The sequence below is a fragment of the Vicia villosa genome, unplaced genomic scaffold (genome assembly GCF_029867415.1).
Source record: "Vicia villosa cultivar HV-30 ecotype Madison, WI unplaced genomic scaffold, Vvil1.0 ctg.001306F_1_1, whole genome shotgun sequence".
Classification (NCBI taxonomy): Eukaryota; Viridiplantae; Streptophyta; class Magnoliopsida; order Fabales; family Fabaceae; genus Vicia; species Vicia villosa.
Window position 1 is genome coordinate 357,031 of NW_026705568.1, and position 12,567 is coordinate 369,597.

General features: G+C 39.8%; 1 non-coding gene across 1 annotated transcript; it reads left to right on the forward strand.

Moving 5' to 3' along the window:
- Window positions 1-10,076: 10,076 nt before the first annotated feature.
- On the forward strand, window positions 10,077-10,183 carry LOC131634496 (small nucleolar RNA R71). The gene has a single exon (XR_009293554.1). It is a non-coding gene; the product is annotated as a small nucleolar RNA R71 (small nucleolar RNA).
- The last annotated feature ends 2,384 nt before the right edge of the window (window positions 10,184-12,567 follow it).

Sequence of the window (12,567 nt, forward strand, 5' to 3'; positions counted from 1 at the left end):
GCTTGGGCTGCTTTCCTTCGTGGGCTGGATTGCTTCATTGAGTCTTTGGGCCTCTTTTAGCACACTTGGCCTTTAATTGCACTCCCTTTTTACTTCAGCACCCAATTTACGTCTTTTAGGCATAGAAAAGGGTCGTTTTGGCTCCATTTCTTCTCTTTTCACAATTCGGCATAGTAAGAGTGTAAAACCTGAAACAAAGCAAAAACACGCGTAATATCATAATAAATTAACATAATAAACGGAAAATGCTATAAATATCTATGGATTTCAAGCTAAATATACGATATAAAATCATGTTATCAAATTCCCCCAGACTTGAACCTTTGCTTGTCCTCAAGCAAAATAAGATAAAGATAAATGAAACACACTTCCACCACGTCGTTCAGTCATACTCAGCTACATAGTGTTCTTATTCGGAAATAATGATAATGAATCTAGCAATAAACTTATAGTAACAACACTAAACAACTCCCAGTATGCATACCAATCCGAATCATGCCATTATAGCTCGACCTTTTTGACTTGTCATCATGTTTCACCCTTTTCATTCGCGCGCAATCACATTAAGCCCATTATCTTGACACGCACATAGCAGAGTAGTCGGTTAGTGACTATGATCCTTCTCATGGAGTTCTGGCACAATATGTGGTATACTCCTTAGCATTCACTTGTAGATTGTGGGGAATCGGACAATAGTCCTTCCTACCAAGCTCAGTACCAGATGACTTCTGAACCAATCGACAGTGAGTTTTTAAATTCTTTGTATTTGAGATTTGCGACCGTTAGGTTAAATGATCTTGTGAGGATCACCTTACTTAGTAGGCACATTTCTTCTTATGGTTGAGCACATAATTATTATTATGAGGATCATACACTTATATTCATCGACTCTCTGCGTAGTTTGTATCTAAGACGGTGCCGACTGCTAGAATAAACTACTAAGGGTTATTTCAAAACTTAAAGTCGGTGGTTTTGGTATAACGGGTACTCAAATCGGTTACGCATACTCGGGGTTTTAGAGTGTTGGGACAATAAGGATATTGACTATATTCAGTTTTAGTGCGTTGAGTGTTTGAGTAGCTTTGTATTTCTCGAACGTGTGGGGTTTGTGTTTATCGTTTAGGAGCAAAATTTTTGTTATGGCTCAAGAAAATGGAAGAAATTGAAATAACTACGGAATTATACATATAAGACTTAAATTCCATAAATATTCTTTATTGAATTTGAAAAACATTACAAGGAAGGGAAATAACTGAAGGGAAAAATAAAACTAAAGGAAATAGAAATAATATGACTCCCCCAGACTTAAATGATGCAATGTCCTCAGTGCATAAGAACTACTCCTCATTGTTGCGGTTGCGAGAACTGCTCGCGCCTCTTGTACGAACACGGCGACGTCTATCAGGAGAGTCATTCACACGAATGTCAAGATCATGCAAATATGTAGCAATTTCAGCGTATTGACTTTCGTTCCTAATAGCATAGTCACGGTGCTCCTGTTGCATCTCTCGGATGAGCCTAATTGTTTCAGTTTGGTTTGTCTGCATAGCTTGGACGAGTTGATCTTGGCGTTGAATAGCAGCATACATGGCTTCAAGAGTGATAGGCGGAGGGTTGTTCGGAGGAGGTTGGTTGACATCAGCTTGCCCTTGGTTGAGTTCTTCTTCATTTGCATCCATAGGTTCATTAGGATGTTCTTGTTGGTCATCTTGAGGGTTGTCTTCAATAAGCCTCCAACGTTGAACATAACGGATGTTGATTCTTTCAGGACATGGAAGGATGACATAAGGAATAGGAACTTTGTTGACGACCAAAGTGTATCGGCCATCATGGCGGGGTGAAACCAAGTGGGAGTCACGGCAGTAGGTGAGATCGAGTGACTGAGCGGGCTTCATGAGATATGAGAGTGAGAGGAGCTCGTCACCAAGACCTAAAGCACAGGCCAAGGTAGTAATAATGCCTCCAAGCAAGAATGGATTTGTAGCGGGGGCGTTGACTAAGCCTTGGATGTGTTGGAACATAAATGGTGCGGCGTTGAAACGGATATTATTAAGCGCACAATAAAGGAAAAATAATTCATTTTGGTTTACCTTGTGGTTGTTAGATCTCGCAAAAATAGTATGCCCCAAGACACGTTGAAAATAACGTATAGCGGGGTTTTGAATGTGAGAAGCATGGAGAGCTCTCCAACCGGTAGGATTTTCTCCAGTGAGATGGAACCAAAATTCGAAAGCGAGATCCTCCCAGGATCGACCATTGAGTTCTTGAAAGATTGAGCGGAGAGCAATTGGTGCATGATTAAAGTGCAAATATGAAGCTACGACATCTTGATCTAGAGCATATTCACGGTTGAACATCCGAAATTGGATGCTACCGGTTGAGAGTGGTTGATTAGAGGGAGTGTCGTAGTTGAAAGAACTCAAAAATTCTAAGACGAGCGGCTCATAAGTAGGTACGGGTTCGGTACAAAGATGGTGGAGGCTAGATTTAGTGAGCAAACGGGTGACACCATCAATGAGACCCAAAGTTTCTAGACACTCGGTGTTCACAAATTTTGTGGGAACAACCGAACGTTCGTAGAAGGCGACATATTTAGTTCGTTGAGCATCATTGTCATCATCTCGGAAAATAATGTTTGAAAGGTCGGGAGGTGGTCTCTCGGGACGCTCACTACGGATTAATGAACGTGGAGGCATGGTGAGTGTGGAAATGAAAAATAGAGATGAAGTGTAGGAGAAATAGAGAATGGTATGAAAGTTGTGAAGAAGAAGAGTGGTGGTGGTGTGGTTTTATAGTGAGGTTTGAAAATGGGGTGTTTAATGGAGAATTAAAATGGATTAATGGTGGTGTTTGAAGTTTGAATAGAATAGAAAAGTGGGAAATGAATGGAGTTTAAGAGGTGAATGATGGAGGATGAATGAGGTTAATGGAGTTTAAATGGAATAAATAGGGGAAGAATGAAGAAGATTGAAAGATGAATTTTGAAATTCAAATTCAAAATTCAAGAGGGAAAGAGAGTGGTCTGCGTGGTCAAACAGGCTGCTGGCCTTGGGAGACGTGCGTCTCAGGCAGCCAGTCTGCTGGGGCAGAGCATGGAGACGTGCGTCTCCTGTTCCTTTGGTTCGTGTCAGCTGGCCCCACACAGATGGAGACGTGCGTCTCCTGTTGTAGGCAGGTGGGTCACGCATGCAAGTGACCAGACAGTGCTGACAGATACCATTAATATTGTCCATCAGTTCATAACAGTGTCGGATTTTAATACTATTAACAGCAAAAAATTATAGGGAAGTATATATATAGTAGTCAATAGCAGTGTAACATAACACAGTAGCAGTAATCAAAAGAATTTTGCATTTAATATTAAACCAGTACTGAGTGTTAACAGAAGCAGAAAGCAAAAGTGCAGAAAAATGTAAATCTAAACTAGGAATAGAAATTACTAAAACTAGAAATAAAATCTAATAGTCTAATACGGTAACATCTAGCCACGTCTATTGTTGTTCTGATTAGACTGAATGTGTTTGAAAACTTCGTCGAACTGAGCATTTACGGTGTCGATAAAATCGAAGAAATGCATTTGCAAAGTGTGTAGCTCGTTGCGCACATGTTGTACATCTTGTTGTAGCGCAGTGATGGCTTGTTCGTGCGTATTCATATTAGGCATTCTTTGATTCACCGATGCAGTAGATGTAGCGGGTTGTTGTTGCTCGACCTCGACATCAGTCATATCAACAGTGTAGTCATCAACAGAATTTTCAGAACGAGTTTCAGGCTCATACTCAGATATAGGTTCATCAATAGGAAGAGGTTCGTAATCAGGAATGGGTTCATCAACAGGAAGAGGTTCATAGTAACCAGGAGGTGTTTCAGGTTCAGATTCAGATGCAGGCATTTCCTCATCAAAATGTTCATAAGCTTGAGGAGTTTCAGGTGATGGCTCTCTCTCAGGAATCTGACCATAGTAAAGCCAGTTGGCAGGGTTGTGCACACTCGTCCTAGGATTCGGTAAGGTGAACTGATACCAAACTTTGTTATCAATGAGCAATTCAAAACGATCAGGTCCAAGATTACCGATGATACCTCGATTAAAGCAGAAATTGATGTCCATAGAGGTATGGGTACCAAAAGGTGTCAATCTAAGCAAAGGCACTCTCATTCCTATGGCATTAGCAATCATAGTGACGAATCCGCCGATCCTAATGGGTGAAACTTCGTCTTGCGTGATGCGCTCGAAGTTTGTTAGCATGAATGTGATGGCATTGACCGGGCGATTCTGAGATGTACAAAACATGATGAACAACTCTTCTCTAGTAACTTCAGTGACATTATCGGGCTTTCCAAAAATATAGTGAGCAAGGATCTTGTGAAAGTAGCGGAAAGCAGGATTGTGGATGTTCTCAGATTGAAATTCATTCTCTTCAGGGTTGTCGTTTCCAGTGATCTTGCCCCAGTATTTTTCCAACTCCCAGTATGGAAGATTTTCTTCAGCTACTTGGGCGTATGCATCAGGTCCATGAGGTAGTTCTAACATTTCAGCAAAGTCTCGGATGCAGAAATTAAACTCCATACCAAAGAGTCTAAAGAGAATAACTCCTTTTTTCAGCCCTTGTCCACAGTTTGGAAGATAGGTCAGGGAGCTCAAGAATTCCAGGGTGAGCTTCCGATAAGTGCTAAACTTGCGGAACAAGTGAGAACCAGTCCAACCGATTTGGTTAAGCAGGTGTAGGATGCTTTCTTCGATACCAAGCTTCACCATAGTTGGTTGGTGAGGATAGCAAGTCAACTCCATGTGTCTTTCAGCCAGCTTGTTAAATCATGCTTCTTGTCCTCTACCACGGAACACAACTTCCATATTGTCAACTTCTTGCATCGTAGTTAGTAGTTAAATGAAAAACCTAGAAGTTGAAAATATTGAGAGTAAGTTAGAACTAGGCTAGTGTTAATTTTAAAAATAAAATTAAATAAAACAAGTTATAATAATAATTATAATTATAAAAAGGAAGTATTTTCTCGAATGAAGAAAGCGGCTATAATTATAATAGTTATTATAAGATGTATGAAAAATAATAAGAAAATTAAAATCTAGAATAATTAAAAATAGAATAGTTTGAGGGCGATTAAAAATTAAAATTTTAAAAATAAAATAAAATAAAAATAAAAAGAATAAATAAATGTGGGTTGTCTCCCACCAAGCGCTTTGTTTAATGTCGTAAGCTCGACGATTTTAAAATAGAAAACTATTTTTTCGAAAGAGCGGGCAGTTCGTCAAGTTTAAAAACTTCGATGTTTTCATCGTATTCGAGATGATGGTAATACTTAAGACGTTGCCCATTTACGACAAAAGGTTTGACGGTTTCTCCTTTGATTTCTATCGCTCCACTCGGAAATATGTTAGTTATTTCGAAACGGCCAGACCATCTACATCGTAACTTACCAGGAAATAATTTTGTCTAGAATTAAATAAAAGCACTTTATCGCCTATGCTAAAATTTTTCCTAGATATACGCTTGTCGTGCCATTTTTTCGTTCGCTCTTTATAGATTTTGGCGTTTTCGTAAGCGTCTTGTCTAAGTTCTTCTAATTCGTTTATGTCTAGAAGTCGTTTCTCACCAGCGGCAGTGTAGTTTAGGTTTAAGTTCTTAATAGCCCAGTAGGCTTTATGTTCTAACTCTACCGGTAGGTGGCATGATTTTCCATAAACGAGTTTGAATGGGGTAGTTCCTATTGGAGTTTTGAAAGCTGTCCTATAAGCCCATAAAGCTTCATTTAGCTTGGTTGACCAATCTTTCCTAGATATAGCAACAGTTTTCTCCAATATTTGTTTTATTTCGCGGTTAGATACTTCTACTTGACCGCTTGTTTGTGGATGGTATGGTGTGGCTATTCGATGATTTACTCCATATTTTCGAAGGAGTTTCTCAAGTATTCTTGAAATGAAATGAGAACCACCATCGCTAATCACCAATCTTGGCACACCGAACCTAGGAAAGATGATGTTTTTGAAAAGTTTGATAACTACTCGTGTATCGTTTGTAGGAGAAGCAATAGCTTCTATCCATTTTGAAACGTAATCGACAGCTACGAGTATATATTGATTTCCAAACGACGATGGAAACGGTCCCATAAAGTCTATTCCCCAGACGTCAAATATTTCTACTTCCAGAATGCCTTTTTGAGGCATTTCATCGCGTCTTGAAATGTTTCCAGTTCGTTGGCATCTATCACAGCTTAGTACAGCAAAATAGACGTCTTTCCACAGGTTGGGCCAGAATAGTCCAGATTGAAGGATTTTGGCGCAGGTTCTAGATGTGCTATGGTGTCCTCCACACGGTGCAGAATGGCAATGTGTTATTATGCTTCTTATTTCTTCTTCGGGTACACAACGTCTAAAGATTCCATCGGGACCTCTTTTGAACAAGAGTGGGTCGTCCCAATAGTAATGTTTTAGGTCATGGAAGAATTTCTTCTTCTGTTGGTAACTTAGATCAGGAGGAAGCACACCAGCAGCTAGGTAGTTTACGAAATCTGCATACCAAGGTGCGTCAGATCGGGCTAAAGCTATTTCAGCTAATTTCTCGGTTTCAGAGTTTGGACGGTACGGTTCGAATTCATTTGCTTCTAATTGGGCGATGAGTCTTTCATAAGGGAAATCATCGTCAATTGGTACTTGTTCGGGTTTCAGATTTTCCAATCGAGAGAGGTGATCTGCTACGACATTTTCAGTGCCTTTCTTATCTTTAATTTCTAGGTCGAATTCTTGCAGTAACAAGATCCATCTCAAAAGTCTTGGTTTGGCGTCCTTTTTGGTTAGGAGGTACCTAATGGCAGCGTGGTCGGTGTATATGATTATTTTGGCTCCTACCAGGTAAGAACGGAATTTGTCTAATGCGAATACGACAGCTAATAATTCTTTTTCTGTCGTGGCATAATTCATCTGAGCTTCGTCTAGGGTTCTACTTGCATAATATATGACATGTAGTTTCTTATCCTTTCTTTGTCCTAGAACAGCTCCTACAGCATAATCACTTGCGTCACACATTATTTCAAAAGGCTCATTCCAGTCAGGAGGTTGCATAATTGGCGCAGAGATTAATGCTCGTTTAAGTGTTTGAAATGCTTCAGTGCATTTATCGGTGAAAATAAATTCGGCGTCTTTCATGAGTAATTCAGTTAAGGGTTTGGTTATTTTAGAGAAATCCTTAATGAAGCGTCGGTAAAAACCAGCGTGTCCCAGAAAACTTCTTATTTCTCTAACAGTTTTGGGAGGTTGAAGGTTTTCGATAATTTCGATTTTTGCTTTATCAACTTCGATTCCTCTATCGGATACGATGTGTCCAAGTACAATTCCTTGTCGAACCATGAAATGGCATTTTTCCCAATTAAGGACTAGGTTTACGCTTACGCATCGTTTAAGCACCATTTCAAGGTTTTCTAAACATGTTTCAAAACTTCCTCCACAGACAGAGAAGTCGTCCATAAAGACCTCCATTATTCCATCTAGGAAGTCGGCAAATATTGCCATCATGCATCTTTGGAAGGTCGCGGGTGCATTGCAGAGTCCAAAAGGCATTCGTCTATAAGCGAATGTACCATAAGGGCAGGTGAATGTGGTCTTCTCTTGGTCGTCAGGGTGGATAGGAATTTGGAAAAATCCGGAGTATCCATCCAGATAACAAAAATGTGAGTGTTTAGCTAGGCGTTCAAGCATTTGATCTATGAAAGGTAAAGGGAAATGGTCTTTTCGGGTAGCTTTGTTTAACTTCCTATAGTCAATGCACATTCTCCATCCAGTTTGGGTACGTTGTGCTACAGATTCTCCTTTTGCATTAGTGATTACAGTGACTCCTCCTTTCTTTGGTACGACGTGAACAGGACTAACCCATTTACTATCGGATATAGGATATATTATTCCGGCTTCTAGCAGTTTTTGGATTTCCTTTTTAACCACATCGCTCATAATAGGATTTATTCGCCTTTGATGTTCCCTAGAGGTTTTACTATCGTCTTCGAGCATAATGCGGTGCATACACAGAGAAGGGCTTATACCTTTCAGATCTGATATGTTGTATCCTAAAGCGGTAGGGTATTTTCTTAGGACATTAAGTAATTTTTCAGTCTCGCTTCGTCCTAAGTTGGCGTTCACTATAACTGGTCGGTTTAGTTCTTCGTCTAGAAACTCATATCTAAGATCGGTAGGAAGTGTCTTCAGCTCTATAGCAGGTTTCTTAGGTCCAGGTATAGGATCAGGAGTTAAAGCTAAGCATTCACTCAGGTGGTTATCTTGATATTCCTCACGCCAGTTGTCATCTTCAAAAATTGGCGGCATAGGAATTCTTAGGATGTCGGTTTCCTTATTTGGTTCGGATTTTATTTCCTTGACACACTCGTCGATTATGTCAGCAGAACAGCATGTGTCAATTATAGAAGGTGCTTTTAGGAATTGGGAAAGTATAAATTCTATTTTCTCTTCTCCTACTTCGAAAGTAAGCTTTCCTCGCTTTACATCTATAATTGCACCAGCGGTTGCTAAAAATGGTCTTCCTAATATGATCGGGATGTTAGAATCTTCTTGGATATCCATAATGATGAAGTCAGTTGGGATGTAGAATTGACCTACACGGACAGGGATATTCTCTAACATTCCTACAGGGTACTTAACTGAATGGTCTGCTAGTTGAAGAGACATTCTTGTTGCTTTAAGCTCACCTAGGTTGAGTTTCTTACAGGTCGAAAGAGGCATCAAACTAACACTAGCTCCTAAATCGCACAAGGCTTTCTCTATGATGGTTTTTCCAATTACGCAGGGTATAGAGAAACTACCAGGGTCTTTCAGTTTTGGAGGCATGTTGTTTTGGATGATAGCGCTACATTCAGCGGTAAGCGTTATAGTTTCGTTATCCTCGAGTTTCTTTTTGTTTGATAAGATTTATTTTAAGAACTTAGCGTATGAAGGCATCTCAGTTATGGCTTCTGTGAACGGTATGGTTATGTTTAATTGCTTCAGAAGTTCTACAAATCTTTTAAATTGCGCTTCGGTTTTTGATTTAGCTAATCTCTGAGGGTAAGGAATTGGTGGCTTATAAGGTGGTGGTGGAACATAAGGTTTCTCTTTTTCGGGTTCCACTTCGTTATTGTTCTCATCAGTCTTAGCAGTTTGTTCGTCAGTTGTTTTCTTTTGGGTTTCCTTTGGCTCTTGTTGTGACATGGGTACGTTTTGGGTTCTAGGATCTATGGGTCCATCGTAATTCGTTCCATTTTGTAGTGTTATCGCGTTCGCATGTCCTTTAGGATTTGGTTGAGGTTGAGCAGGAAACGTGCCAGCAGGGGCAGCAGTAGGTGCTTGTTGTTGAGCCACTTGTGAGATTTGAGTTTCTAACATTTTGTTATGCGTAGCTAAAGCATCTACTTTGTTCGATAGTTGTTTTAGTTGCTCGCTATTGTGGATGTTTTGATTCAGGAAGTCTTTATTGGTTTGTTGTTGGGAAGCTATGAAGTTCTCCATCATGATTTCTAGGTTCGACTTCCTAGGGGTGTTTTGAGCAGCTACAGGCGCTTTTTGGTAGCCAGGTGGTACAGCAGGTGCTTGTCCAGGCGCGTACAACGCATTGTTGTTCTTATAAGAAAAGTTCGGGTGGTTTTTCCATCCAGGGTTGTACGTGTTAGAATAAGGGTTTCCTTGAGCGTAATTTACTTGATCAGATGGGACTCCAGTCAAGAGTTGGCATTCAGCAACTACATGCCCAGTCAATCCACAAATCTCGCAGTTAGGTGCTACAGCGGCAGCGGTGGCTGAAGGAGTTATGGTTAAATTCTCGATCTTTTGAGTTAAAGCGTCTACTTTAGCGTTAACGCGGTCTATACCACTTATTTCGTACATTCCTCCTTTGGTTTGGGCTTTCTCTAGAGCGGCTCGTTCTCCACCCCATTGGTAATGGTTTTGTGCCATGTTCTCTATGAGTTTGTATGCTTCATCATGGGGTTTGTCCATTAATGCTCCGCCAGCAGCGGCATCTATAGTCATTTTAGTGTTATATAAGAGACCACCATAGAAAGTATGGATGATCAGCCATGGTTCGAGTCCATGATGAGGGCATATTCTAAGCATGTCCTTGTAACGTTCCCAAGCTTCGAAGAGTGATTCGTTATCTTTCTGGGTAAATCCGTTGATTTGACCTCTAAGCATAGCAGTTTTGCTAGGCGGAAAATATCTCGCTAAGAATACTCTCTTCAATTCGTCCCACGTAGTTATGGAATTGGAAGGCAGGGATTGAAGCCACGCTCTCGCTCTATCTCTCAAGGAGAAAGGGAAAAGGCGTAATCGAATAGCTTCGGAACTAACGTTGTTGGCTTTGATAGTGTCGGCGTATTGCACGAACACGGATAAATGGAGATTGGGGTCGTCTACAGGGCTTCCAGAGAATTGATTCTGTTGAACAGCTTGGACCAGTGAAGGTTTTAGTTCGAAATTGTTTGCTTCAATCGCAGGTGGTGCGATACTTGAATGCGGTTCAGCGCGCGAAGGAGCGGCATAGTCTCTAAGAGGACGAATAGCAGCCATCTCTAACTTCGGGGTAATTTGATTGATTTGATCAGTAAAAATCAATTCCTGATTAATCGGAATTTCTGCTACTTCGGGAAGATTGCGAGCTCGACGTTTGACGTTAATGAAACGTTCGATCTCGTTAATTCGTTGTATTAAGTCTCCTCCTTCTGAACGAGTATTTGGCATACAATCGTTCAAAAAGAAAGGGAAGAATTGTCCTAGTCTCTACGGTGTAACAGTGAGTTACGATATCGACTTAAATAGTCCCCGGCAACGGCGCCAAAAACTTGATCGCGACTTTACGTGTCTATAAATCTGATAACTGCAAGTGCACAGTCGTGTCGTGTAGTTTTAAAAGATATCGAATCCACAGGGACTATGAATCGATCTACCGTTATCTAAGGTTACTATGTAAAGCTAGGAGTACTAAAATTTCGATTGTTCCTAAGGGAAAGTGGTTGTGAGAAAATAAAGAATAATAATAAAAGACAGGTATCAGTATGTATTTCGTTTAACTAAAGGTAATCCGAAGGTCCATTGGCTTTTGCATAATTAAATTAAAAATCTTTACTAATTCCAATTGATTAAAAATCCTCGTCTCAAACTTTCGCTCTGTTGATTCAGACTACTATCCTAATCCTAATGTACGCTTTCGCCATCCCATTAGATTTTAGAAGAGCTTTTTGGAAACAATGTAATTAATAAAATGCCTATTTTACGAGGTTGTTATCTATTTAAATCTCCTAATCTCAAACTTTCGCTCTGTTGACTCGGAGCAAGCTAATAACCCTAACGTATGCTTTCGCCATCCCGCTCGAGTGTAAAAACAATTTTTGAAAATAAATAAGTTCCAATTAGTTTTAATACGCTTTCGCCATCCTTAAAACTAATGTCCTATGTCTACTATCCAGTTAAACACCTCAAACTTTCGCTCTATTGGTTTTAACCTTTGACCGTCTTAAGCCCTCAAACTTTCGCTCTATTGGTTTTAAGACTTACTAATTAAACTAGACATATAAACCAAAAATAAGTGATAATTAATAAAACATAATTTAAGCCAATCTATTTCGGATCCCTACGGTTAACTTACTTTACATACCGACACCTTTAGTAATTTAGCCAGACATATTAATATGGTTAAACATGCATAAATAAATTTGGTTCATATTAATAGGCATATTAATTGGCATATATTATATCATGCAATAATAATATAAATAAAGGAGGTAAATAATAAACCTGAATTAAAATAAATCTGAATTGAATTGAATCTTGAAGTACTCGAACTTCCACCACAGGTTGGCTGGATCGTTCTTCGGAATTTAAATGGCAGAAAATAAAAACAAGGAAATAAAACGATAAATCTAACGTAAGGCTAGATCTACGAAAAGTTCACAACAATTTCCAGTGTAGAAATCGTTGTGAGAAAATAAACGGTTAAATGAAAGCAGAATAAGGAAAAAGCAGTTCGCGGTACAATTTCGGCAGCACTTCGTTGGCAGGAAATCGGACAGATTGAAGTGAAGTGACTGGTCCTATTTATAGGAGGGGCTTTGCAGTTGCTTTGCGTGAAAAGAGGAACTTCTGCAGACTGGGACGTGGAGACGTGCGTCTCCTATTCTTCAGGGAGACTTGAGACGTGCGTCTCAAGTGGAGAGAATTTAGGGAGGTGGAGACGTGCGTCTCCCTTTTTGCTAAGGTGGCAGAGACGTGCGTCTCTGCTTACTTGTGTGGCTTGGGCTGCTTTCCTTCGTGGGCTGGATTGCTTCATTGAGTCTTTGGGCCTCTTTTAGCACACTTGGCCTTTAATTGCACTCCCTTTTTACTTCAGCACCCAATTTACGTCTTTTAGGCATAGAAAAGGGTCGTTTTGGCTCCATTTCTTCTCTTTTTCTTAATTCGGCATAGTAAGAGTGTAAAACCTGAAACAAAGCAAAAACACGCGTAATATCATAATAAATTAACATAATAAACGGAAAATGCTATAAATATCTATGGATTTCAAGCTAAATATACGATATAAA